General features: G+C 40.9%; 1 non-coding gene across 1 annotated transcript; it reads left to right on the top strand.

The window, feature by feature from the left end:
• Positions 1-477: 477 nt before the first annotated feature.
• Positions 478-559, top strand: TRNAS-UGA. The gene has a single exon. It is a non-coding gene; the product is annotated as a tRNA-Ser (tRNA).
• Positions 560-5,608: the final 5,049 nt, after the last annotated feature.

The following is a 5,608-nucleotide window of genomic DNA, read 5'->3' as shown; positions in this document are numbered from 1 at the left end:
TGTTCGGGTGATAACCATGCCCCAGTCCCGCCTTCACCACGCCTCCGACATGCCCCCATCAACTTTGTACACTTCCGCGATGGAGTGCAATTGAAAACGTCCAAGTTCGGCTTTCGATTATACCGCGTTATTCGTTTTTGTGAGATACACGTCCATCTCCCGATTTAGGTCGGAACTTGGGCGTTTTTCTCGTTCGATTATAAGCAGGATAGTGATTCTCACAAAAGCTAACAAAAGACCAAGCTGCAGCTATTTACACCTGCTGCCATTCCTAGTTATGTGCACGTACTTTTTAGTATTTATTTCCACCAACGGCATGAAGAAATATCAAAATAGTTGGGGTTCTCAAAGGGTAAAAGTAGCAATATACAGTACATATAATTACCTCATCTCTGTTACAGGACCAAAAATAGGCTATTGTGACCTACTCTACTCCCAGTGTTATTTACCCTTGGACCATATAAGCAGGCTGAGGTGGTAGTCATGGCCGAGTGGGTAAGGCGATGGACTTGAAATCCATTAGGGTCTTCCTGCGCAGCTTCAAATCCTGCTGACTATGGGAAAGCAAGGTTGTCTCAAGCTACAAAGTAGTCAATTTAATATAAATCAGAGAAAACATTTCTTCACTCAACGTGTAATTAAACTCTGGAATTCGTTGCCAGAGAATGTGGTAAAGGCAGTTAGCTTAGCGGGGTTTTAAAAAGGTCTGGGCGGCTTCCTAAAGGAAAAGCCCATAGACCATTATTAAATTGACTTGGGGAAAACCCACTGCTTATTTCTGGGATAAGCAGCATAAAATGTATTGAACTTTTTTGGATCTTGCCAGCTATTTGTGACCTGAATTGGCCACTGTTGGAAACAGGATGCTGGACTTGATGGACCTTTGGTCTATCCTAGTGTGGCAATACTTATGTACTTATGTACTAATAGAATATGAACAGATAGATCTTTGGAAAAATACATTAAGTCTGACAAGGTTGAAGGTTAGTGCAGAAAAGGAAGATCAGTGATGCAATTGATTGATAGAGTAATAGCTATGGATTCCTTTCTATCAACAATTAACCACTTTACTAAAGGACGAATATAGATCAGGACAATTATCCATAGGGTTGCCATAGACATCAACTCAACAACACATAATAACATTTTGGTTTTCAAAAACATCAGTAAAATCCACATTGATTGAAAAATGGTTTTGTTAATATGAACTGTTATTTTAACACAGTTGCTCAAGGGTGTTTCCATGAACTATTTTTGAATGCAGGTCAGACTGTTTTCCTTTTGCTGCTTAATTCTAATGCCTCCCATACACTTCCTGAGCAAGGCATTAGGTTCCAGCCAAATCTTGTTTTCATCCATCAAAGCTTAAGGATCTTTTGTTTTTCTCCTATTTGTGTCTGGCTAGTATTCTGATTTATAAACAGAAGCAAGAGCTCAGAACTTCAAAAAGCAGTTTGTAAACAGACCAACAGAGGCAAGGGACAGGCAACAAAGAGGGGAGCAGTACAGTGGGTCAAATTTATTGAAGCTGGAAGGTTTCTTCTCTGAAAGCATTCAATGAGAAAATGCATTAAGAATCTTGATAAAATCTATATTTTCAGAGATTAATGAGAGAGAACACTAACCCCCCCCCCCCCCCCTTTTACAAAGTCGAGCGGCAATGTCGACACAGCCCACTCACTTGAATGGGCTGGGTCGGCATTACCACACCGACAGCCACTAGTACGGCTTTGTAAAAGCGGGGGAGGGGGGCGTAAGATAGCTTGCTGAAAATAAAGTATGTTCAAAGAAAACTTACAAAGATACTGGGAAGAGAATGAGATACATCCTTTATACAATGAATAAAGTTTTTAAGTTGCAAGCTTCGGGGACTTTTAAACTTCCTTCTTCAGGCATCTGGACATTGCCAGAGGCAGGAATTTTAATAGCAATAATCTGGGAGTTTGCAGTTTTTTTTAAACTTTAGTCTTCTAAAGTTATGATTTCTACACTTTTAAGCCTAACAATAAAATTTGTGATAAGATATTTTTAGCATTCATACTTTTAGAAAATCTTACTGATGCACTATTTACGAGATGATGCACTATTATTATTATTAGTATTTTTACAAACATACTAAAAGCCTCTTCAGCTGGTGAGCAAAAAAAGCATGCACATTTCCCTAAAAATATACCACAGATTCTCTGCATTGTTTCTTGTTTATTAGGTTTCTTATACTGTTTCTAATTGTCATGAATCAAAATGGTTTACAAATTACAATAAAATTTCAATTTCAATCCATATTCCTATGTCCAAGGGGCAATCAGAATGAGGAACTTGTTTCCATACACTCCTCCACCCCCCCACACCCACAATAAAAGGACCTTGGTGACCCAAATCATTCTTATCCACCCCCCCCCCCCCCACTACCACCACCAGGGCCGTTTTTCAGACATGCTGGAGTCAGGGCAGTAATTAAGGAGGGGGCTCCTCCCCCCAGTCTCCCCACCCACCTTTATGCCACACATAAAACAACTTTACATGACTTCTTCATGCACGAAACACAGACACACCTTCACCAAATACAGAACAAGGGATCAGAAACTAGAAATAGAAACACCCAAATTGAACTAGGAACCCCAAGAACTTAAACTTGGCAAGTACTGCAACACTGAAGAAATAAAAACAGAAATTTGCTTCCTTTTGTATGGAACACAATAGGTGGCATAGCTATGGAAGACCCCCCTAAAATTAGCCATCACCCTTGCTGTAGCTGGCAGGGATCCCCAAGCTGTGCCGGCTGAAGACCACCTCCTCTGGTCTGACAGCCAGAGCTTTGCAAGCTTTGCAACTGGTGGCTGTGTCCTCAAGCTGCTGCTGCCACTGCTGCCCCCCCCCCATGCATGCTCAGTTTTCATGCATGCATGCAGAAAAACCAAACATTCAAAGGGGTGAGTCAGCACTGGTGACAGCAGCTTGGGGACACTGCAGCTGGCTGCAGAGTTTGGAGAGTTCTGGCTGTCAGAGTGGCAAAGGAAGAAGAAGTCTTCACCTGGAGATCCCTGCTAGCTCAGGCATTTATATTTTGCATTCTGGTGGGGGGGGGGGGGGGGAGAAGGGGGAAAAATTGGTGCCCACCCACTTTTTGAGTTCGGCCCAGCCCTGCCCCCCTCCCCGGCTATGCCAGTGAACATAATACAATGATATCTGTGATACATATTTCCCAAAGTTAACATATTCCAGTTAATAAATTTAAAAATAAAACACTTTTTTTTACCTTTGTTGTCTGGACATTTTATTTTTCCATCATTTTGGTCCCAGTTTCTCTATCTGTCTTCTACTAATTCCTCTTTCTCCCCAGCAACATTCATTGTTCTAGTTGCTTGAGACATTCACCTGGGTAGGTTTCATACTCGGCTCTTTACTTCCAACTCTAGGAGAGTCCAAGGGAAAGAAATTCTCACACACACTCACCACTGATAGGTAAAACAAACTATACAGCAAAGGCCACACTCAAATATAGTGAGTTTACCTAAGACTGTCTCAAATCCTTCTGGTCTTCTGCTTTGTTTTAGTCGCAAAAAGTATTAAGTCATGGGTTACACAGGTCAACAGGTTTAACATCATAAATCACAGAATACAAACTATGTAAACTCATTGGCTAGGTTATATTGTGCTTATATTATATTATTATATTCTGCTTACATCTGTAAGTTAGAGGGGGTTCGGGACAAAGTTCAACAGCCACAAACCATTCCAGTAAAAAGAATATGACTATAATAGGAAAGAAGAACTCTTTTGCAACTAACATGCATTATTTCATACTGCACCTGTGTGCTCAGACATGCAGGCTAAGGGCATACATCGCTTTCGGTTCCCTGTTCTCTTGCAGACATGTCTATGTCTAGAGATAATTTCCAGCACCTGGTAAGAACATTACTTACTAAGCAGGCCTGAAGCTGTCAGTTCAGCATTTCAACAGATAGGACAGATAAGCATTTATTCATTTTCATCATATTTTCTATACTAACATTTAACTTCTAATATTCCCCTTCGAATTGGGGGGGGGGGGGGTTACCATTATTTTCATAGATATTCTCATTTCCATCATTTCTCACAGTGCCACCAGCATATTTACTTCTAAGATCCCAGTTCCTCCCCCCTTGAATATTTTCTTTCCTTCCCCCTGCATCCCCCTGAATATTTTCACTTTTTCTCACAGTTTCCCCCAGCTTCACTTGTCCTAGCCCCCTCCCCAATAATATTTTCTCCTCTTCTTTAATTTATTTTATTTTATTATTTATGCATTCTTGTATCCCATTATTATCCAAAAACAAATTTTGTTTCAAAGTGGCTTACAAATTACATTTTGGTTGAGTTACAATAGTGTTGTGCAATGTGTTGAGGGCATCTATAGTTTGTGTGGTTATTGATAGAGTTTTTGAGTTCAGTTGTAAAGTGTTAGTGATGTTTACTCATATAGTTTTTGAAGAGGTAGATTTGAAAGGAAGGCGACAACATCTTTGTGATTAGCTGTAGAAGTTTTTGAAGAGATAGGTTTTCATTTCTTTTCTGAATTGGAGAAGATCTGTGATGCTTCTTATGGTTTTTGATATTGAATTTCATCATTTGGAACCTTGGTAGCTAAATCCTGCTGTATAGATAGCTTTGTAGATGGTGTTTTTGCAGTTGGGTAGATGTAGGAGAAGGTAATTTCTGTTTACTGGGCTGGCATTTCTTGAGGATAGTTCAATCATGTTAAGCCATTCCAAAGAGTATCTTGAAAATTAGGGTTCTCGCTTTGAAAAATATTCTTGCCTTGACTGGTAGTCATGTAGTGTTTCAAGCAGTGGGGTTGCTCTTTCGTATTTTGATTTCTTGAAAACCAGTCTTGTTGCCATGTTTTGGACTGAATGCAAGAATTTTAATGTGTTTTCCTTGCACCCTATGTATGCTGCACTGCAGTAGTCTAGTTGCGATAGTATCATTGATTGGATCAGGCCCCCCGTAAGTTTTCTTCTCTTGTTCCTACTTTACTGCTTCCCCAAGCTACCCTCTTAGAAAAATTAGTTTAGCTTTTTCATTTCCCCCACCTGTAAGATTCATTCTGCCTCCAGAACCCAGACCCCCCCCCCCCCCCATGCCAATTCCTTTCCTCTCCTCGAGTTTATGCTGGAGACTCAACAACATTTTTTTTGTTACATTTGTACCCCTTGCTTTCCCACTCATGGCAGGCTCAATGCGGCTTACATGGGGCAATGGAGGGTTAAGTGACTTGCCCAGAGTCACAAGGAGCTGCCTGTGCCTGAAGTGGGAATCAAACTCAGTTCCTCAGTTCCCCAGGACCAAAGTCCACCACCCTAACCACTAGGCCACTCCTCCACATTGATGCTCAGTCCCAGTGTTCACTGCTCAGATGCTGAAGCAGATATAAATGCTTCTGCATCAGGCTCTGGGATTGGACACTATATGCACTTATCTCTTGTTTGTCCTGTTTGTCCTAATTAGATTGTAAACTCCATCGAGCAGGGACTGTCTCTTCATGTTCAAGTGTACAGCGCTGCGTACGTCTAGTAGCGCAATAGAAATGATAAGTAGTAGTAGTAGTAGTATTTTCATGCACATCTGG

This window comes from Microcaecilia unicolor, chromosome 6 (assembly GCF_901765095.1).
Source record: "Microcaecilia unicolor chromosome 6, aMicUni1.1, whole genome shotgun sequence".
In the NCBI taxonomy this organism is placed as follows: domain Eukaryota; kingdom Metazoa; phylum Chordata; class Amphibia; order Gymnophiona; family Siphonopidae; genus Microcaecilia; species Microcaecilia unicolor.
This window is presented reverse-complemented; position numbering and strand designations above follow the sequence as displayed.